Source organism: Aythya ferina, assembly GCF_964211825.1.
Source record: "Aythya ferina genome assembly, chromosome: 1".
Taxonomy (NCBI): Eukaryota; Metazoa; Chordata; class Aves; order Anseriformes; family Anatidae; genus Aythya; species Aythya ferina.
In genome coordinates, this window is record NC_140296.1 from 187,259,875 (window position 1) to 187,284,533 (window position 24,659).

Here is a 24,659-nt window from a genome sequence, read left to right on the forward strand (position 1 = left end):
ACACATGATATGATCATACATATACATTGAAATGATTTCAAATATACTGGACCTTTGTCAAGACTGCTATTCACTATCTTGAATTATCTGAAAGCCTGAATATGTTTTGGATCAAGCCACTTATTATCAACAGGGTGAATTAAGTATAGACTGTAGTCTCAAAATGTCCTTGCACCTGCAGATTGAAGTCAGACTCTCAATATTAATGGCTAATATTTTGATAGGTTCTCTCTGGGTGTGTGTGCATATGGGTGTGAAAGATTTTCAGAACAAGTTCACAAATCTTCCATCATAGTTAGAAGTTGAAGTGTGTTGTACCAGTACAAACTCTACCATTATTTTAAACTCTAGTTTAGTTTCTAGTTATATTTCTAATCCTTTGCTTCTGCAAAATCATTTCAAATGTTTCCAGCATCATCAAATGTCTGTCCTTCACAACATAGATAAAAAATAATGCTTTAGTAATGCGGTAACCTAAACATGATTTTTTTTCTGAGATAGAGGGCATAAAAGTGGTGGTACATTTTTTACAGGCATTACGAGTTATGTCACCAATGTTACTCCTATTATTTGCAAAATAATTCCCACTATAGATAACGCTATCATATTCATTTTACTTATTTTTTCCATCAAACTATAAAACATTTAATCATTCACTGAATTCCAAGATTATCAGCAATTTCCAAATATTTTTTTTTTCATCCTAATATTTTTCATCCAAATATTTTTCATCCTAAGATGTGTATTGATAATTACCAATTGCTTTTACATGGAACAATGGAGGAGTGTTCTGTGTTCTACAGCCTACAAAATCTATTATCAAAAGACTGTTCTTGGGCTACCAAGAGCAGTCTCTTGTTACCTACCATTATATAACTTTTTTTTCTTAAAATGATTTAACAGTAGTTGGTTTTCTGCTCCCACAAAAGACTGTACCGGAGAATCATTTAATTCTTGAAAACTTTCTAATTTGTAGTCTAAATTGATTAATGATCAGCTTTTATCTTGGGCCATCAACTCACTTTTCTTTTCCCACTTGAAATATTCATAAGAATCATTCAAGCCTTCCTTAGACTTTCTTTGGCTACCTAAATTTGACATGCTTTTGTATTTTTTCCCCTACAGCAACACTTCATTTCCACACTTACCCCGGTAGGCTGTATTTGAGCCTCACTGACGGTGACTGACTGTAGCATGATGTTATTCCACATTAGACACTAAGAACAGTAAAAATGCCTTATAAATGGTTGGTGGAAAAAGAAAATCATTCAGGACTCCAAGTTCCACAAAAACAGAAAGTTAATCAATCACAATCACCTGTAAAAAAATCTGAATTGCTGAATTCTGATACCCATAAAAGTACTTTCTGTGGTGTAATTAAATTACTGTTCTTGATTGGGAGAAACAGCATAAAGTAGAAGACAGTATTTGCATTAGTTTTTATGCTCTTGTACTTTTTTTTCCTTAAAAATCATTCTCGGAAATTTTCCTTTGCAGGATGATGTTACATTGACTATTGAGGCTTAGCAATCTTTAACATTAACCTGGGCTACAAAAGGCAGTATCAAAGCCTTACAAGAAAAAATATTGCTGATGTAAAGGAATATTCTCTTTCAAAGTTATTGCTGAAACATATTTCCTTTTCCAGTCAGCTTTCCTAGAGTGGGACACTATGCCTTGCACTAGCTGCAAAATTTTGGTCTATGGCACTTAGGTAACAAGACTGCTCCTACAGTCAGAACAGAGATATACATCTTTACAGGGCAGTTCAGTAGGTGCATAAAATATGTGCCCTAGGCTTTCTCTAAACTTAAATAAAATAAAATAAAATAAAATAAAATAAAATAAAATAAAATAAAATAAAATAAAATAATAAAATAAAATAAAATAAAATAAAATAAAATAAAATAAAATAAAATAAAATAAAATGAAAATAATAAAAAAGACACTTTTAAAAGTCCACTTCTTCCATCTATCTACCACAAATTAGATTAATCTGATTTTCTTTTTTTTTTTTTTTTTTTTTCCTTTTCTACCACTTTTTACAATGTATAGGAAACAGGACTGTATCATGACCTGAACAGGAGTGTAAATTAGCAGTTGTTCCAAAATAGTAATCTGAGAAGCACAAGTGTAACTCCAGCACAGTTCAGATCATAATTTTGCCCCCGGTGATGAGTAACTCCCATACTTTCAAAATGAAACAGTTTGCAAACCACCGAAACTACAAGCCAAAACTTGCTAGGTTGGCATGTCATCAGAAGAGCTGTTGTGGGAAAGTGCTTAGGGAATATAAATCTGCCAATCTATCCTTTTACTTTTAGTAAATCACATCTCTGATGGTGGCCCTAATGTTAACTTTTTTTTGCAGTAACACACATGAAATGGATATTCTTACCTAAATAACTGAATTCATCTAAAAAGCCTCAAATTTTCTGAGGCTACATGCTCAAAGATACCTGTTACTATTACAAATACTAATTCTCGTAAAAATCATTTTCTCCATTGAGAAGTCCTTCCATGGCAGAATAGTAAACAGTGCAGAAATTATATACAACTTAGTCTGCACATTTAATTCATTATAATCAGGGGCTTTTGGACAACTCTCCTCCTACGTTTGGCAGTATATAGACTGTGCTCTGTTGCTTTAACTTTGAATTTTGCAACACTCCACATCTATTTGGTGTGTACCCCAGAGTCAGCTTAAAATGTACAAAGCTTTCATCAAAGTTGGCTTCAATTTCTATTTCAAGTTCTATTTTAGAGAAAAACTTTACTTCTCTTTTTAAAACTTATATATATATATATATATATTATATATATATTTGTGCCTTAGGGGATTATTTGTAGGAACTGATGCTGATGATGAATCTATGTAATTAGAAAATATGTCTTCATTTTTGGCAAATTACTAAATCCCTACTCCTTCTCTTCCACTAAAAAATGAGCTGTTTAGAAATGAAACATTAGAGTATTTACCAAAACAATTACACTGCATATAGAGACCATAATCAATATACTTTATATACATAAAATAGCTTTTACTTCTTTCTGATTTGCCAGCTAGAATTCATTAACATAACTGACATCCATCAAAGGTAAATTCCAGAACACAGCAATGGTCTACCAAAATACTATTCTGAGGAAAAAGGAAATATATACATATATATATATATATATATATATATATATTCCATGTATAAGATAAAGATATTCAAATCACAAATCACTAAATAAATTTCCCAAATTGCTACACAAATCTGGTAGCCTTCTATCATGGGGTTACAGCATTAGCAGATAAGGGAAGAACAACTGACCTCATCCGCCTGGACTTGTGCAAAGCACTGTCCCCCATGATATCCTTGTCTCTAAATTGGAGAGAAAGGGATTTCACAGATGGACCACTCAGTGGGTAAGGAATTGGCTGGATGGTCACACTTGAATTGTGGTCAACAGCTCAGTGTCCAAATGGAGAGCAGTGATGACTGGTGTTCCTCAGGGTTCAGTACTGGGACCAGCACTGTTTAACATATTTTTTGGTGACATGGAGAGTGGGACCAAATGCACCCTCAACAAGTTTGCCGATGACACCAACCTGTGTGGTGCAGTCGACACACTGGAGAGAAGGGGTGCTATCCAGAGGGACCTGGAGAGGTGGGCCTGTATGAACTTCATGAGGTTCAACAAGGCCAAGTGCAAGGTCCTGCACCTGGGCCACAGCAATCCCAAGAACAAATATGGATTGGACAGAAGCCCTGAGAATAAGGACTTGGGGCTGTTGGTTGATGAGAATCTCAACATGAGCTGGCAATGTGCACTTGCAGCCCATAAAGCCGACCATATCCTGCACTGCTTCAAAAGAAATGTGGCCAGCAGATTGAGGGAGGGGATTCTCCCCCTCTACTCTGCTCTCATGAAACCCAACCTGAAGCATTGCGTTTAGCTCTGGGGCACCCAGCACAAGAAGGACATGGACTTATTAGAACAATTCCAGAGGAAGCCACAAGGATGATCAAGGGGCTGGAGCACCTCTCCTATGAAGAAAGGCTGAAGGAGTTGGGGTTGTTCAGCCTTGAGAAGAGAAGACTCTGGGGAGAACTCATTGCAGCTTTCTAGTACCTAAAGAGGGCCGACAGAAAAGCTGAGGAGGGACTTTTTGTCAGGGAGTGTAGTGATAGGACAAGGAATAATGGTTTAAAAAAAAAAAAAAAAAAAAAAAAAAGCAGATTTAGATTAGATATGCAGAAGAAATTCTTTATTCAGAGGGTGGTGAGTCACGGGACTGAGTTGCCTGGAGAAGCTGTGGATGCCCCATCCCTGGAAGTGTTCAAGGCCAGGCTGGATGGAGCTTTGGGCAACCTGATCTAGTGGGAGGTGTCCCTGCCCATGGCAGGGAGGGAGGGTGGAATTAAATGACCCTTCCAACCCAAATCATTCCATGATTCTATGAAATTATAGATTATTTCCTTGCAGGTCATCCCAATGTAATATCTGAGGAGGTTTCTCTACTTAAAATTTATCAAATGTAAAGTGATAACATTATACACAATAAATCAATCTGTTTTAAACATGAAAGTCCTGCATCATATAATAAGAGTTTTAAATTAGGTCATAATGGAAAACTATCTCTTCAGGAGGACATCCATTCCTACAAATGACAGTGAAGGAATATGTTTTTGTGTTCTAAAATCTTAAACTCCATGGAGTACAAGGGCCTGGCTTAAAGGTGCTAGGACTTAATGACTCCAGGAAGGTCCTGATTCTGATTTGTGCTTTAAAGATCAGCTGAGAAACTGAAAAAAGGAACAGAGAGGACAAATATCACACACACACAATTTTAAAAGAATATACAATAGAATTACACTAAAACAGATCATTTAGATTAAATGAATAGTAAAGGAAAGAAGCTTGACGTGTTTAAAACCAGAGCTAGAGAGACCTATGGAAAGGATAAGTTACAGTTGCTCTTGATAGTGTCCCAGAAGGTCTCTTTGCCATATTCTGGTTTTAATACTGAGAATAAATATTATTAAAATGCAAGTACTGAGAAGAAGAGGAAGATGATTTGGACAGAAGGTGCTCATATACAACCTTGTGCTGAGAACCTGCTAAAGTGAAAAGATTTCCGGCATTAATACATGAAGAAAGAGATCTGTCTTTGACAGGGGAAAATAAACAGTAAAACTTCCATGCTGAAACATATAATGGGATGAGGGAAAAGATGGAAGAAGGAAGCACAAACCCTGTGAAACCAAAAATACAGTTCACAAGGTTCACAAAACCTCAAAACAAAACAACACAAGGTTTGCCCATCCCTTACTATTACTCATCTATGAGAAATGTTCATCCCTGACCTCTGATAAATCTTCCTCCCTGTGAAGTTTCTCCTTCTGCTTTTGGATACTGTGCTTTCTGCCAGGCTGCTACACAAACATGTTTTGAGGAATCTTTATTCTAATTCTGAGAATGAACATACATCTGCCAAAAGAAGAGGTGACTTTACAAGATGCATAAGTTTATAAAGAGAACACAGACAATGTGCTACATCAAAACACAACTAAATCCTGCAACAAACTAATTTCCAGCAGCCACCACTGAAACATGAAGCATGATTTTTTTTTTTTTTAGGCTGATGACTGAGTTTTGTTCTCCCAAAAGGTAAGTAAAAAATATTCCAGTAGCTGGAATATTTTCCAGCATTCCCAAGGAGACTGACAATTTACATTTGTTTTCTTTCACCCCCCACTCTCTCAACTCTGTGCTACTTTACAAGCTCAGAAAATCTAGAAGTGCTGTAATAGAAAAAGTACAAGCAGAATAAATTTCTGTGTACTCATGATCATGTTTTATATACAAAAATTGATTTTCCTTTTGACCCATAGTTTTCTGGACCTAACTTTCAGTTGTATCTACTGTTCTACACTTAAGACAGCACAGAGCTGTATCACCCTGCAGGAAAAACTAGGGTAGAAGGAAACACATTGTTTCCTGAAGCTCTACATTTGCATTGGAGACATTGGGTGTGATTTGTGACACCCTAAGCATAACACATATTTCCTTCCAGCATGATCAGCCACTTCTGGCTGTGTGTCTGTGGGGGAGAAGGTATGATTACATTTACTTCTGCCTCTATTCCTTTGAAATACTTCCATGAGACTGAACCTGCACATTCTTCAGTACAGCAGTTGCAGTCCTGGACTGTCACAGCCTAACTATACAGAAAGTCTGGAATGGAGTGAAAGGGAACAATTTATTCCTAAATAAATAAGGAACGGGTTAGTACATGATTTTTCCTTCAACATCATGTTTCCTTCTAAAACAACAGATTTTGCAGACATGATAGAATGCTTACCATTTTCCCTCCAAAGTCTTGTTCCTAAACATATTAGAAAGCAACCTGATACCAAACTTCATTAGTGTTAACTTGGAAACTCTCTAAAGCAGCCTTATATTCCAGCTTAGTAATAATGAGAAAGGGTGGAGTCACATACTATTTAAACAACAAAGCAAACTGTAAGCTATGATAAATAAATGCCTGAAAGAAAACACCCTGACTCCACCTTTGTCTGATTCAAATGAAAAAATACCAGTTTCAACCAAACCACAAATGCACACATACACACACAAATACACACAAACAATGCCATTCTAAATTCCATGATTTGATGACTGAAGCATTTTGAACAGGTGAATTACTTCATCAGTAAAACTGCTGTCCTTTGAATGATACTCAAAATATTTACAGGACTTTTTTTTTTTTTTTTTTTTTTTTTCATTTATCTACTAAAAAAATGAAAAATTAAAAAATATAAGTTTCAAAAATTAATATCACTATGTGTTCTTAAAAATCCTGTGAAAATGCATTTTGTATTTTTTCTATTGTGTTACATGCTACAGTTCTTATGGCTTGCTTTTCATACAGTTCATGCCTTGCTTTACTGATAGGTTCTTTGTTTTTTTGTGTGTGATTTTTTTTGTTTGTTTGTTTTTCTCTATCAGCAAAGAGCAGCTACTTTAGCTCTTCATTTTATTCCCTGTTGTCACTGTCCTTCCTTTAGTTTTTGCATGCTTTATGTCTCCCATGTAAACAAACAGGCCAAATATTTTGCTTCACTCTTCAACAAATTCCTTGAGTTTCTCCTCCTTCTTGACTGAACATGGCCAGAAAACTGAAAATTATCTGTCTTCTGAACCACAAGCTGTAAACTCACAATGTAGCTGCCACTCTCCTGGAGCCATATAGAAATAAACCATAAGAATAGCCAGACCAGGTAAAAGCAAAGATATTTTTAGCCTGGTATCCAGTTCCCAGCATTGGCCATTAGCAGATGCATAGAGAAGAGCATACAAACAGGGCAAACTTTGATTATACATCCTCTACACATTCTCCCAGCCTCCAGCAATCTATGACTCATAGATTTCCTGCATGATCATGTCTTCTATCTCCAAAGAGGCCAAAGAGGCCTAGGGAGATGAAGAACCAAATACAACTCAGAACTTGCTGATGAGACACATCTAACTTGAAAGCAAGAAAGGAAGCATATGTATAAAAGGGTTAAAATATCAACAGTAGTTGTAAAGAAGATTGTGTTAGGCACTGAAAGCAGTCTAGCCACAGAAGATAGCGGTCTAAACCTACTTTGCAAATTAGCTGTACAGAGCAACAGGTTGCCACTTCCAGATATACACACACACAGAGTCCCTAACTCATTTCAGTTACAATCAGGTGTTTGATAAGCTTAAATAGTAGGTTTCACTATCCCTTTTGACTGGAATAGGTTAGAGAATACTCACACTAGTCAAATTGCAGATCCAAAGTCCAGTTGCACTCAGAAGAGAGGCAGTCAGCTTTTCAGCTGGCATGGGTAGACATGACAAGTGCTACCCACAACAGTATAGGGCTAGAAACGAGAAAAGATGTACCCTGAGCCACCTGAAGGTACAATGATTCCCAGTTATTCATCATCACACTGTCACCAGAGATTACCACGTGTACAGTTCTGCAAAACATAGTGCTGTAGTAATGGACAGAATCATTCTCTTGTTGGTAAAATGAAGGCTTGTTTGCCTTATGAAATGCAGGTGTCACTAGCAGAACAGAATTAATGCTTTTCCAGGACAGCACTCCTTTATAAATTCTGTACTAAACTGGGTGATATTCCTCCTAGTCTGTTTAAAAAAAAAAAATGGCTAAATGACTTCACATTTTTAAATAATCTGTTTGAAATAATTTAGCTGATTTTGTCAAAAGAAAGTAGAAAATGCTCACGGGAACTTCCAGCTGAACTAGAGGGTAGGATAAACCATAATGGAAGGCAATGGTATGCATCTAGGAAGCAATAGTAGGGTGTCTTCTGCTTCAACAGTTGCAACACTCCTATCTACACACACCTATCTGCAACCATGATGTCATAGACAAGCCAGCTTCACATGGGAATTTTTACTTAAATCATTATCAGTTAATACAAGTTTTTGATCATTAATGTGGATATTGAGAAAAAGGGGAAAAAAAAAAAAAAAAAAAAAAAAAGGAAAAAAAAAAAAGAGAGAGAGAAAGCATAATTAGATAACACTTAGGGAAATACATCTCCTTGCCTTCCCCAAGTTCAAGTTAAGCCAAACATTTATGCTCCCCAGCTGCTAATGGTAATTACTCTGACATACATCATGGGTTACAACATTCAGTCTGTCCCAGTTCCTCCCTTGAAGTGCTGGGGGAAGTTGGGGTTATATGTTCAATGTTTCTGCCATTCTGTGCTTACTGGTTTCTGTTTGATGCTCTTGGTTTCTAACTGTTTTTCTCTGAGACACTTTGCTTCTTGCTGATTTTCTTCTGCTGCATTTTGCTTATTACTGGTTTTCATCTCGTGCATTTTGCTACTTTAGATTTTCCTTCCCTTTTTTTTTTTTTTTTTTTTTTTTGCTACTCCAGACATTTTCCAACTTTCTTTCCATCTGCATGTCTCCAGCTATGCCTCCAGCCTGTAGTGGCTACCACTTTTCTCAAATATGTTTGAGCATCATGTATTCCCTTGACTGACTGAAGTTTTGGTGTGAGATGGGTTGTTCAGATAGATTACAGAACAGCTGGAACTGACTGTGGCAGACACAGAACAGTTCATGGTTCCTCACATGCAAGTCACATCTGCAGCCCCTTGCTACCAAGATCCTGAAATTTATGCCCAAAATACATGGCTGAGGTAAAACACCATACTTATATTAGATTACTAGATTACTTTTAGTATCTGTGTGAACTTCTTTAAAGAGCAACTCATTTAATGTCTTCAAATGATGTTACATCATGTCATGAAATCATCTTCAGAAACACAGGAAACATCTTCAATAAATGGATTTTTTGCTATATATAGCAAGTGATTTAAAGAAGGGTATGACCTCAAGAAGCTTCAGGTAGACAATGAAAAAGGCCTCCAACACTCACAGCTGCACTAGAACAAGTGCGTTGCTTTATCACTTTGATAGTCTTTGAGCAAGAAAACATATCCCAATGTTTAGACCCCAATGGGGTCTATAAAAACTTGTGTGTAGTACTGGTTCTTCCCTAGACTGATAAATTTTTATGTGGTGGGAAAGGCAAGCAGGCATCACCAACTGAAGACAAAAATATAGCTGGAAACACCTGTGAGGTGACTGGGGGAAGACAACAAAAATATTATATATTGTTTCTGCCAGTGCACTGTCCCATCAAGACATTTTAGTCACAGCTGTTTGGGCACCTTGTTTATTTATGAGAGAGATGAAGCAAGGAAAGGGGAAAGATGGCCTGCAGAAAGGGTCCAAGACTTTCACAGATGTGGAATGTTTTTCACAGGTCTGGTGTTACCTCTGTCACCCTAAGTCCTTTCCTTACCAGCCTTAACTTTCAGGTCATATCCTAGTCTATACCCTACATATCTGAGACACCAAGCATAAACCTAGATAATCTAGCAAACCCTATGCCAGTTTTTTTTTTCTTTTTTTTTTTTTTTCCTCTTTTCAAAAAGCTGGTTCTGTTGAACCATTCATCATTCAACAGAAAGCGTAGTTAGTTTTGTCAAGCAATTTGTCCTGAATGTTGCCTTGAGCTATATCTGTATTTAGATAGATAAGTATTTAAACCATTCTGTTCAAACTACAGAACTTTTTTTTATCCTTCTATTTGAGCATCTCAATTTTTGCAGCTAATGGCAAAGATGCTTTTTAACCTTTCTTACTTCAATTATATATTTTACTTAACCTTAAGGATAAGGTCATTTGACTGTTGAAACAGTCCTTCTGAGGAATGCAGTTCCTGAAAATGGATGTGAACTTGCTTGAGTGTCATGAAACATAACATTTGGACTTCATTCTTGCAGATGGACAGGACCTGAAGCTGTTAGGCAAAATGAAGCCCCATTGTATAAGTCTGTCCTCTTCCTTTTTTTTTTTTTTTTCTTTTTTTTTTTTCTTTTTTTCATAATGCAGGTGTCATGAGCAAGGTAAAGTCATGCTTTTCTGAGATAACACTTCTTTAATGACACTTCTGCACAGTAGAGCACATCAACTTTTGCACAGTTACGAAATCTGGGAATCAAAGGTTGCAGTGTTGTTGGAATTTGAGGTTTGGACAAACAAACTTCCTCCTACTGATTTGTGGCATGTGAATGGGGTACTTCAGGTCTTCCTTCACAGAAGAAGAGTACAAAAAGCTCACCCACAGTGAAGGATGGGGTACATTACTTTTCTGATTACACAGCATATTCTACCATATTCCTTCAATATCTTCAAATTTGATAATTCAGAAGAAATACTTCATGACACAATAAGTATTTGAAACTTAGAGACATTTCCCTTGTGGGGTAACTTTTAATATGGCTACCAACCAAGCACTTCTGAAGCAGTTGCAATAAACAAAGGAGTCCAACCCTTACCTAATTGGCTAGCACATACTTTCAGGCTCCAGAATTGCAAAACATGTCACATATCAACAACAGGCCAAGTCATCAAAAACTCCATCTCCCAAAAAGAAAAATCTTGATGGATGGAAAATATTTAGAACCACTGGAGGGAGATTTGGAAGAAAAAAAAAATGGGTAAGGATGAGCTAAAGGAGCAGTGGTTGCCCTCATGGCTCAACAAAGGATTTCAGAAAAGGGTGAAACGATGCATTTCTGAGATTACCTCCCAGTTAAAAAAGAATGAGTTCCAACACAAAGCTAAAAGTAAAAACATACAGCCAACAATGAAGTGCTGGACCACAGTAGCTTTGCCTTAAATAATCTCTTACTTCCCACTAAACTACACTTTAAAATATGGTTCTACAGCAACTGAAGTAAATCTAATTACTGTCTGTTGCTGCCTTTACTTTTCGTGAATTTCTTCCCTATTGGTAAAAGAGCAGGCACACCACGAACCATCAGAATCAAAAGCAAATTAATAAAATTTTACACTTGCAATGCAGAGTCCTGAAGTAGTAGGCATGGTTGGTAGTGGACCCTTGGTCCATTAGTATATAATGCTCATCCTGTTAGGGTATGATGACACACTAAGGTCACATACCTAATGGATTCTAAATACAAAACAGATTCCTGCCACCTTGTTTCTTTAAGAAGGAAGCAGTAAGTAATGTCTCCTGCTTCTGCACACTAAGTAGTAGAGGTATGTGATTTAATACTCAAGTGTATCAGACTGTGCTTGAGAGATTAGATTTCAATCTTCCTTCATAAATGATGAAAGTTCTTGGACTTTGTTACTAACATTATTATGGCATTTAGAGGTTTGAAGTTAAGAACAGACTCATTACACTGACAACTAGTCTAAGAGAAATGCTTTTCCATTCACTTCTAATGTATTCTATGAATCCTTATCATACTCTTAAAGCACATCATGCCAGTTTGTATGATGTTACACAGCAGATCTCAATGTGTTATGACATACTGTTATCTGCAACATGCAATCCTAAAATCAGAGCAGGTAATGAAAATGCATTTGTTCTTTATATAATCCTTTCACTGATCATTATTTCCCTTTAGAATGCAAATTTCAGCAATATGGGTAGGCATGGACACATACAAATAAACATATAGTAATAAGAAAAACAAAATGAAATGAGCAATACAATCTAATTTGAATACTGAAAATAAAACTGAAGCCTAGTATAAGACATTTGACTATACCCATTTAAGTCTGTTTTTCAGAAATATGACCCTCAATGTTGATAAGTCCTTGTTCTGTTCCTTCTTTGTCCTTGGTATATAGGGAAATAAAAAATCCATTTGCTCCAGCAAAATAAAGTGTGGAGCGGAAATCATATGAAGCAACAGGACAGTGAGACCGCAAGTGAATAGATGCATCTGAAATGGCCTTATTTAAATCTTCCCTATGGCAATGGCTTTGAATTCACTGGAGAAAATCCAGGGCATGAGAAATTAGAAATAGGCCTGAAATCCTTGTCAGGCTCTGTGAGAATACATGCAGAAGTGTCCAATGATATGACAACAAACAACAGCCGACATATAAGCTTCTCCTCTGTGAATTATTAAAGGTGGCCTGGCAGAATTAATATTATTAAGACTGCTTAATACTGTATATTTTGCCTCTTTTTAGCTGTATCTAACTTAAAGAAACTACAACTGAACCAAACTTAAAATGTAACTAAGATATATTCACTTAACATAAGACTTATTAGTCCTATGGAAAATCTCAACTGAAATGATTCAGCCTTGAGATCATTTTACCTTGATGATCTTGACCTGAAAATTGTAGCAGATATATCCACAAATGCATCAGCCATCTTTGCCACATCAGCAGTGGACTCCTCGGTGGTAAAGCACAGAACTTAAATTAACAAACATTAGATTTTAATCTGTTGGCTCAAGTCCGTAAATGTCCTCAGACAGGTACCTTCTGGATGCCTAAAAATGGACTTCAACATTTACATCATTAGCTTAGATCTTGAATTTCACAAAAAATTTTGCTTTCATGAAATGATATGAAAAGCAACAGTATGGCAAGCGATACAACATTGCCTCACTCCCTTCGTTTTGACTACAAGACAGATTAAGAAATTAGTAGTGTTCAGATCTTAAGTACAGAGATACTACTCTCAGCCCATATATTTCACAAACTTTCAAAATGTAGGAATTTATTATTTATTAAATTTATTATAATAAATTATATTTATTAATTTATTGATTACTTATTAAAGTTCCTCACTTTTTTGTTTGTTTTATTTTAAGTATTAGTAATACAGGTATACATAATTTCCCTGCAGACAGATGGAAAGGAATATTAACTAAATATGGAATCAAGAAATGTAAAACAAAAGTTAAGATCAAGTAACAATGGAATTTAAAATAATAGGCAGAAAAAAAAAATCATGGTCAATGGGACTTGATGAAAGATTTGTTAATAAAAATCATGAGTAAAAGAAATCATAGTTCTTGTGTCTGTTGCTATGAAGAGGTAGGAAGAATATCAATTACACCAGAAAAGGCAGATGACAAAATTATTATTCATGCAGGAAAAGGCAGAGGTTTTCAGCATTTATCTCTTTTCTATATTTGAAAAAAAAGCTAAACATGCCTTTGTACCATAAAATAATGGTGAAATATTTCCTTTTCAAGATTAGCTAAGGATGATGTTAAAGAGAAGCAACTAGAAATAATTGCTGCAAAGTAAATAGGCCTGGATAACTTTCTGCTTGTTGGAATTTTCTTTGCCAATGCTTCAAAGAGGTAAATGTGATGATCCAAGGCAAACTAATATAACAGCTGCAACAGCTCCACAAATTAAAGGGGGAATTGTTAATGCATATTACTTTATCCCATCAAATGATCAATTCCATTTGTATTTATATGGCCTAAATTTATATGAGAGCAGCATACCATTGTGCATGTTCCAATTGGTTACCACTATGAAAACCTGGCTTATACCTCATTGAAGTATTTAGGAAAGCATTTATCAGGAAGAATGTAATCAAAATGACACACTTCATGACTAGTTCACCAAATCCTCATGAATGAAGGACAGAGAGGTTCTGTAGGTAAGGAGACACAAAACTATACATAGATGACCAAACTGCGTAGTAACAGAGGCCACGCTTCTTAGAGAAAGTGCTAAATACATCACCTTCTGACCTTAGTTGGAACTGTCAACACAGACTTTCACACCTGTACATTAAATACAGATTCTGAAGTGCTAAACAGTTTCTGGATCAGTATTCCAACTAAAGTCTGCAGAAGTAGAATATGGTTAGCTGCCCTCCTCTATGTAGGAACATACTATGGTGCTTGGCATTGGTTTTCTTCTCTGATCTCATCTAGAAAGAAGTTTTAGTCATTATTTTCTAGTATAAGCAGTTCTGGATATACCTTCTCTGACTTCTCTACTCGCTTTCTTGCAGTCCAAGGCCATTCACATTCCTTCCGTTTCCACCTTCATCAACCTAACAATTATCCATAGCTTCTAATTCAGTGTCAGCTAAAACACATCTTTAGCATCATTTTCAACACTGCTACAGACTCTTTCAACACTTTTTTTTTCTGTATCACTATCTTAAATGCGGTCAACTTGGTTCCTTTTCACCTCACACAAAATATACTATTTATATCTTAGTATAACAATGTCCTTTTATAAATATTATATATATATATATATAAAAATGACATGTGGACCAGGATATATTGCCCACTATTCCTCCATCACACAAGACTACCCTAACAAGGAGGGACATATTCAGAATGTTTAAACAGTGATTTCACTTGGAATTTAGATTCTCAGAGTTCAAGAATAATTAAAGCTGCCTACCCTCAAGAATCACTTTACTGTTGAACATGTCAAACAGCAAAAAAAAATATTAGAAAAATTCCATTTTGTTGCCCATGAAAAACTACGCACTCCTTGCCTCACAGGGTAGGTATAGTCAGAGCACCATTAGCCTGGTAACCGGAAGACCTTCCAGGAAGGTTACAGGTGTGCCTCTCCTTAATGCCATGAGTCTAGAACCCATATCTTCCCTTCCTTTGTAAGCGTCCTCACCACTAGAGTATTTTAGTGCTTTCACAACAGGGTGACATTTCATTCCCATGTGGATGTGTGGTGGTTTTACCGTGCTGGGCAGCTAAACACTACAACCGTTCTCTCGCTCCCCCTCCTTAGATGAGAAGGGGGAGAAGTAAAGCAAAGAACAACTCACAGGTTGAGATAAGGATAATTCAATTAAAGGGAAATAATTATAATAATTAAATAAAGACTACCATGAACTAAACAATTTAACTAAGGGGAAATAAAAAGGGAAAGGGGAAAAGGGGGGGGGGGGGGGGGGAAGGGAAAAAAAGGGAGGAATACAAATAAATAAAACAAATGAAGGCTATGTGGAAGTGCAGAGGAAAGAAATTACTCTCTACTTCCCACAAATGAGCGATGATTGACCACGTCCTTGAAGCAGGGCCTCAACACACGCAGCCGGTGTTTGGGAGGAGGACTGACGTTTTCACAACGAGAGCCCACCCCTCCCCTCTTCTTCCTGTTTCCACCTTTTATTGATGAGTGTGACATCACATGGTATGGAATATCCCTTTGGTTGGTTTAGGTCAGCTGCCTTAGTGATGTTTCTCTTCTCACTTTTTGCCCACCCCCTAGGAGGGTTAGAGAGAGGCCCGATGCTGTGCCAGCACTGCTCAGCAGTAGACACAACACTGGTGTGATAACACTGCTGTTCCAGCTACAAGTGCAGAGTACAGCACTGTATGGGCTGCTGCAGGGAAAGTACAGGATGTTGTTGCCCTCTGCCAAACTCTGAGCTAGGTGCCTCTTCAGACATACCCTTTTGCATGATGAATGTCCACACTAGTGCTGACGGCTGGTCAAAAATGATTGCCTAAACAACTCAAGAAATACAAGCTCCTCTTCCTCAATTCCAGAAGGGGCAGCCAGGATGTAAGCTGTATGTGGCATTTGGGAAGGAGAGTGTTTGGTCTGTGGCACAACCATCTCTTCTTTGTCCTAGATTTATTGTTGCTATCAGATAGTGAAAATGATATGGAAAGGTGGAAAATACATAATTCCACTTTACATTATGTAAAAGGGGATAATAAGTCTACCTGCCATAGTCTTAAGAAGGCATGCAGGATACCTGCCGTAGTCTTAAGAAGGTATGCAGGATGTGATCACAGGTAGTTTCTAACACAGTGCAGAAGGGGAAGGACAGAAGGATGCAGAGTTGTCAGTTGAATAATACTCATAAAAGTCCGTTAGAGCTAAACAATTACTAGGACTTCATTGTAAGGACTTATATCTGTGATGTAAACAGACTTGAGAATGATGTCAAAATACATTCTTACTGTCTGTGTAGACAAAAGCACAATTAGGTAGTTATGACTGTCCCACACGCTATATCTATACCAATCGGGTTAAGATTATGATTGTGCATTCATGGAGTACCTGAAAATACACAGTAAACTGAAATCACATGTAATATAAACATAGTTACTGAAAAGTAACAGAAAGAATTATTCAGATATCTAAATAGATAGATGTCTGAATAGGCATCTAAAACTTCAGAAAACAGTATATCAGAGACTTCCATGTAGGAAGATGATAAAGCAAGTGAAGGCAGATAATGAAGAACCTGCACAACTCTCACATAAGTTTTGAGCAACAGTATACCACTGCCTAACAGTATACCACTGCCACCTAAAACAGCATCTCTTCACATATTTGAATTACCGCCTAACTGTGAACAGTTACCAAAAGAATACTGAGGCCCTACCTCCTCAAAATAAGACCTTTTGGAAGGCTCTCCATTTATACTCCAAAGTTGTAAGTTCCATGTCAGGTGTCAAAAATTATACACAGGAAAGCAATAAAAAATAATATGCCTAAAATATTCCAAATGGAATATTCTTGTATGCCTCAGCTATTGCTGTCCAATTTTATCTTATTGTTTCGATGTACACATTTTAAGATCTGATATAGGAGACTTATTAGCTTGAAATATGAATAAATTCATCCTTTCAAAAAGCAAATAGTTAAATTGTAGCATATTTTTTGTTAATTTTTAACATTTAGGAAGCAATTAAAAAACTAAACAACTAGATACACTGATTAACATAACATAAGCCAAGATAAACTTTACAAAGTTCATGGAAACAAAACAGAAAACGAAAAATTATTATAATAAAGTTAGTATATTACTACTGATAAGATACACAGAAAAATATCCTTTGATCACACAGTCATATGTGGTTTATGGTACATACCTTAGTTATCTATGAATAAAACATTGAGCAAGGACAGTCACTAAATTTCTAATTATAGTAGAAATGTTGGAGTGCATTCAGCTGAGCCTTGATCAAAGATCATTTAATGATACTCATTCCTTCCCATCTTTTTTTTTATTATTATTTTTTTTTTTTTTTTTTTAAATTTAAGAGCATATTAACAAACCACATATAAACTTTCTGTGTATGCTATTAGAATTGTTCTTCCCATACACTTGATCTGACTTCAAAAAAAAAGAAAGTGTAGCCTATACTAACAAGAACAATTATAGTTACAGAAAAATATATTCAATACATAATCTTCTTCTCCACATGAACTTCTGTCATCAATTATATGCATTAGCATAGTATTGAGAATCCTTTGTAGAGAGGCATACACATCAATTCAGCTTGTTACTGGTACCATCTGTGGCTGATCCTAATGAAAATAGCAGTGACTGGTGATGGTTCTGCAAAAGACTACATGTAAGATGCCTGTGTAGGACTAGGTTTTTTACTAGTTAATAATTAAATTCCTTTAGCTTAGCAAAGATCAGGAACACTGGTAATTTGCCCATTAGAAAGCTGGGGCACACCCATTCAGAGTAATCTGGTGTTTCCCTCCTGTATGTGGTTCCAAGGACAGACAGATTTTATTTCTGTGGTTAGTGTAACTTTAAAGCAGTTCTCTCATTACTGAATGGTTGAGAAGCTGAAGCGGAGAAAGTGGAGATGGAGACACACTGGAAGTGACCGTAATGAAAAGTAGTAATAAAGATATGAATGCTTTTACACTGTTCAATTTTAGCTCGTGAAGCCTTAACTAGGAGCTTATACAGCCATAAAAGTGCTTGAAAACTTAAACTGCTGTGCTGAAGTGCTGTCACCCATTACACTGAAGAATGTGTATTCATCGTGTCCATATTGCAACTACTATGTTTTTTTAACAACTCTGGACTTAAGCCACCAAAATCCCTGTCCTCTTAATCTATTTTAAATGTTGCCTCTTGCTTTTAAAATTAGAAATATGTCTCTATAGAGAGTAGAAATGAGTAGTGTAAGACCATAAGAACATACAAGATTTTGTTTGACTGTGTTGGTATTCTGTTTGTTTTTTAATATAGTATCAATATTCAAGACAGATCAAGTAAAGAGATAACATCTCTTTTTGCAAGTCTTCACTGATATTATTATCATCAACATCATCATCACCATCATCATCACCATGAAGTTCAACAAGGCCAAGTGCCGGGTCCTGCACCTGGGGCGCAATAACCCCAAGCAGAGCTACAGACTGGGAGAGGAGTGGTTGGAGAGCTGCCAGACAGAGAAGGACCTGGGAGTGATGGTGGATAGTCGGCTGAGTATGAGCCAGCAGTGTGCTCAGGTGGCCAAGAAGGCCAACGGCATCCTGGCTTGTATCAGGAACAGTGTGACCAGCAGGGCTAGGGAGGTGATCGTCCCCCTGTACTCAGCTCTGGTGAGGCCGCACCTCGAGTACTGTGTTCAGTTTTGGGCCCCTCGCTACAAGAAGGACATCGAGGTGCTAGAGCAGGTGCAGAGAAGGGCGACGAAGCTGGTGAGGGGCCTGGAGAACAAGTCCTACGAGGAGCGGCTGAGGGAGCTGGGCTTGTTCAGCCTGGAGAAGAGGAGGCTCAGGGGCGACCTTATCGCTCTCTATAGGTACCTCAAGGGAGGCTGTAGCAAGGTGGGGGTTGGTCTGTTCTCCCACGTGCCTGGTGACAGGACGAGGGGGAATGGGATTAAGTTGAGCCAGGGGAGTTTTAGGTTAGATGTTAGGAAGAACTTCTTCACTGAAAGGGTTGCGAGGCATTGGAACAGGCTGCCCAGGGAAGTGGTGGAGTCATCATCCCTGGAAGTCTTCAAAAGACGTTTAGATGTAGAGCTTAGGGATATGGTTTAGTGGAGGACTGTTAGCGTTAGGTCAGAGGTTGGACTCGATGATCTTGAGGTCTCTTCCAACCTAGAAAATTCTGTGATTCTGTGATCATTGAAAATCAATTAAACTTTTATGTCCTCAAGTATAGAAAGCCATGGTAGTACTTCCACTGAGTTTTGGAATCAATTTATGATTAACAAATTACTGAATTATTTTACTGTGAACAGAGCAATATGCCTTTTGGATCCAGTCACTGAAACCATGGAATGATATAAATTTTCTACTATTAAGCTAATAACTCAGCTAAGGTTTTCCAATATTTATCTTTCACATTTCAAAATTTTCATATGATAATTTTGAAAAGGGGAGGTAGAACAGAATATATTTCAATCTGTATTTCAGCATTTACTTAAAACTAAACAAAGGTACATGAACAATGTTTTGTTTTGTTTTCTTTACCCCATACAGAGAAACCTAAGAATCATCTGTTCCAGTGTTTCTCATTTTAAATGGAGGATTACCTATTGATCTACTTTTGCAACTTTATACTTTTTTATTAAATAACAAAAAATAACCTAAACCTTGACTTTTTTTTTTTTATCACTTCTTTTTCCAACCTCAATTTTGCTCATTTATTTGTTGGCAAACATAAAATTCATAGAAATTGTGACTTCTTACTATATCCACTAGTATATAGATTACAGGTTGAAAAATATCCAGTCTCTCTCATGATTTTATTCCATTGAACAAAACACTGGGATCAATTACTTGCAAACTTTAGTAGTTGAAGTATGTACTGCTGCGCAAACAAACAGAATTAAACTAGCCAAACATAGGACTTTATTAAGAGTTGCCTCACTGCACAAACTCTCTATTCCAGCATTTTGGCTTGCACCGCACAAAGACCTGAGGGCGGGCAGAGGTGGTCTCCTTCTCACCCACATTTGTTATTCATTGATTTGCCAATATCAGTATCAACCTGTTCTACTCAACAAAAAAGTTGGTTTCCACCTTGAAATCTGAGACTTAATAGGCATTCTATTATTTTTATCAGCCAATTATATCTCTGAATATTCTTGTTATCCCTAAAAATACAATATTCTTTTTAATCTTGTTACATTCTTGGCCCTTGTGATTTGGCAGTGAGTTCCACACTCTAATTACAAGTTTTATAAGTAGAGGTAATTATAGGTTGTAGGGGTTTTTTATCAGTTTTGAATGTTACCTTTTAATTTTCCCTAATGTTCCTGTGCTCATGTTAGATGACAGAGAACACAGTCATCTAATCTACTGTACCTAGACAATTATTTTACTGCATACCCTTTCTTAATCTTCTCTCTAACATAAAAAAAAAAAAAAAATCTTTCAAAAGAGATTTTTTTTCATATCCTTAGTCATTCTCATTACCCTTCCTTGATCCCACTTTAGTTCTTCAATACACTTTTTGAAATGGGGAAAACAGCTGCTGAGTTTGTGCAGTCTCCCTATGAACGCAATATGTATAACAGTGGAAGATGAGGCCCTGAGAACTCAGTTCTGTAGAGAGCCATGCTCCTTGAGTCATAAATATTAATTCTGGAGAGATTTTCCAGTCAGACTTCTCTTGGCACAATGCCACAGTATATAACATAAATTCTGCATCAAATCTGTAACTTCTTTTCACATGTGAGTATATCTTCTTGCATCCTTTTCTTTAAATCCAGTTTCAACATGAAGTTTTCAATTTACAGAGAACTATATTTATCCTCTGATATCCATTTCCATTTTACTTCTATAGATTGTTGCTTTGTTCCAGTTCCCACGCTGGGAAACTTCTTGTGTGAGACTTAAAGAGCTATCAAATAGGAGAAGGAAAAAAAAAAAAAAAAAGTTACTTCTAGGCAGTGATGGTAAAAGCTTACCTCTTAACCTTCTCCTGAGCAAACAAAATGGATCAAGCTATTAAAGATTGATGTTTTAACACGTGGTTTCTTGACCTTATATTTTCCTTGAAAGCCTTACCAGTTTTTCAGCATTCTTTTGACAGTACCCCAGTACTGGTCTCAATAACACTGTACCAAAAGGGTTACATTTATTGCTTATCCTTAAATTAATACTTCCCTGTTAAAAGGTCAGCATTCAGCCCCTTAGTGTCTTCATCAGACACTTGTAAACAGGTGGTTATTTCTACAAGTAGCCTGTACCACTGCCCATCATTACCACTATCTTGTATATTCAAAGGCTATTTTTCATTTATATTATTTACATTACTTTTATCATGGAAAATCCTCCATCACAGATCAGATATTTCTACTGTTCCAAATAAAAATATGGTCTTTAACTCAAAGGTATCTTTGGATTTCTCGTTTCTTCTTCCATTTCTCCAGCTTCTTAGCTGAACACATTTCACAAAGAACAAAGTATGTGGATAGGTAGATTAATCTTGACATGAGTTAAAACCTATTAATTGTTTGTGATTTCATCCTCCATCCTTCATAAAGGCTGAAACACATCATATCAGCTCACTAGTAACAGAAGTTTAAGATATTTCTCAAAGATCCAGAGTGTAGTAAAACACAATTAAACTCTTAAGGGTCATACCTTGTTTTCTGATTTATTCATACTTTGTTACTACTAAGTGCTAAATCTTGATTGTCTCAAAGGAACATTGCTTCTGCAACAATCAAATAATGATTATTTTCATAGAGCCCTTGATCCAAACAGCTAATCAGACTACTCCTAGTAACATCTACCTGTATATATTGTACATAGTCTAGTCTGAAAAACAGTAATTGTAGTTATACAAGACAAAGTGAACTTCTAGTAAAGTTTTCAAGGGCAGATTGTAAATAGATAATCTCTGCTAATACAAATGCATCATCAATGATAACATATAAGTACAAACAAAATTGTGTATCTCTGTGTGTAAAGGGGAAGCAGGAGATAATAGGTATATACTACCTAGCCAGGACACAAGAAAAAGCCTGTTTACTAATGTAGAAATATGAACTAAAGTGGAAGTTTACTCTCCTAGTGGTAGGTGTCACCTTTGACTGAATTTACTCAGTAGTTTGACTGAATAAAGGAGAAAGAATGCACCATATTGAGAAATTTAAGGTCTATTACTGCTAGAGTTGTCAACATCTTTCTCTAATCGCTCATCATTCTAATAACATTTTCTTAAAAAGCAAACAAAATAAGGAGACATTATGGCTTTTTTAAGAAGCACTGGCCAAAAGGAAGGCAGTGAAGTTGCTGGAAAAGTGTCCTGCTAACCTGTCTGTAGGACCTGGCAGAGTCAGCCATATCTGTTGTTCATCCTAACTTGCAAGTAAACAGGCAGGTACAGCAGGGTCCTGCCTTAGCTGCATAGTGAACATGACTGAGGTCAGAAACAAACAAGAACCATATGGGAGATGGAAGTGAGAAGTGACAAGGAGGAACACCAAAGCATTGCCCAGCCACGCAGGGATTGAATTAAGAGGGCCAACACTTGTTTGCAGTTAAAACTGGTGAAGGATGTAAAGGATAGCAGGAACACCATTGCAGGTACATTGGCAGCAAAATGAGAGACCAAGTAAAACCTGGCCTTGCTGCTGAAAACAGTGGGTGACCTTACGACACAGGGTAGGTACTCAATGTCTTCTTTGTCTCAGTTTCTACTGCCAAGGTTTGCTCTCAGATCTTCCAGAGCTCCATGCCAAGTAGCAAGGGTCAAGTTAGGGACTATTTAAACAAGCTGGAAATGTAATACAAGTCTATGGAATTGCACAGTATACATCTGAGAGTACTAAGACTGCCAGCAAATGTCACGCAAGGGTGCTCTCTATCTTTCCTGAAAGGCCACAGTGGTCAGAGGAGGATCCTGACAACAATAAAAATGTTATGTCTGTCTTAGAAAAGGGTGAGGATGATCTGGCTGACTAAACTTACCTCAGTCCCTGGGAAAATTATGGAGCAAGCACTCATGGAGACCATTCCCATTCATACAATGACAAGTACATGATCAAGAACAGCCATCTTGAATTTACCCAGTGCAAATTGTGCTTAAGCAGTCTGATTGCCTTCTACAATTAAATCACATGCTGTCTGGGAGAAGGTGGAGTAGTAGGTGTTACACTCCTTGCCTTCAGCAAGGCTTTTAATGCAATTTCCTACTGTCCTTCGAGCCAAACTGGGGAATAATAACCCAGATAGGTGGACTACAAGATTGGTTAAAAACTGGAAAGATCATTGGGCTCAAAGGGTAGTTAATAAATGTTTGAAGTCCAATTAGCAGGTGATTCCAAGTGGCATTTCCCAGAACCAAGACAGGGGATTACATTATTTAATCCACGACCCACATGATACAATGCTTAGGAACCGCAGGGTGACACCAAATCATAGGGTGCTCTACTGTAGAGTAGAGCAACCATTCAGGGAGACCTCAACAAACTGAAGGAGTGGACAACAGATAAATATGCCTTGAAGTTCCAAAAAGATAAATACAAGGTCCTGCATCTGGGACAAGACATACCTATGCAGGAGTGCAGGTTGGTACTTCCAGTTCTATGGGTGAGGGCAACGAACTGAACAGTGTGCCCTTGCAGCAACGAATACTAACCACATCTTGGGCTGCATTAGTAAGACCATAGCCAGCAGGTCAAGGGACATGATTATTACTCTCTGTTCAGCACATATAAAGCCACATCTAGAGCACTATGTTCAATTTTCTCACTCCCAAAACAAAAGAGAGGCTGAAGAGAGTAAAGAGAAGGGTCACTAAGATGGCTTTGAGCATCTGATATATTTAGACACTCAGAGGCTGAAGGACCTGAAAACACCGATATTCTTAATAAGTGTATTGGACTTTTACTGCTAGAGCATTCCTTATGGTTATATTATGCAAACAGACACATTTTGGCCATCCTATCTTGAAGACCTACAATAGCTACAGGTGTACATTCGACAATGCTAATGCCAGCAGTGCACTATGTGATGATGTATCACAGTAAACTTTGAACTGGGTTCCACACAGACATTAGAAGATAGCTTACAGTGGTACTGTCTCTGTGCTGCAAGCAGACACTCCAGTGGAATTTCTGTATTTCTATGCCTGATGAACTCATGCTTGCTCAGAGACCCTTGCACAGAAAAAATGATTTGTACATCAAAGAGCTAACTGGCATCCTACCCATGAATGATTTTCCATTTATAGTTGCAAAGCCACCACTAAAGAGGCCAGAACTAGTTTATAAAATATTTCTGCAGCTATAATTGTTTAGGACCACTGAACTGCATGTTCCAAGCCAGATCAAAAGGAGCACCACAAACCCATGAAAGGCTTATGTGTAAAGACAGGGTAAATTCCATGTCTGGGATCCATCTGTAATTCTGTCAAACCAAGAATCCTTGTAGCTGTATACAAATTAAATGTCTGTCTGCCAAAATTACATGAATGAAGAACAAATACTCCCTTATCTTTTCTTTTTTTTTTTTTTTTTTTAATTTACAGTAACTACCTTATTTTCTTTAACGTTATATGTAAAGTACCCTTCCTGTTA

At 37.0% G+C, this 24,659-nt stretch overlaps 1 long non-coding RNA gene across 1 annotated transcript in view; it reads right to left on the reverse strand.

Annotated features, from left to right (window-relative positions):
* LOC311430381 overlaps positions 1-23,713 on the reverse strand; it is a 57,968-nt gene extending 34,255 nt beyond the window's left edge. Inside the window, exon 1 of the long non-coding RNA XR_014688748.1 lies at positions 23,633-23,713. This is a non-coding gene — a long non-coding RNA (uncharacterized lncRNA). The remainder of the gene's footprint in view (positions 1-23,632) is intronic.
* Positions 23,714-24,659: the final 946 nt, after the last annotated feature.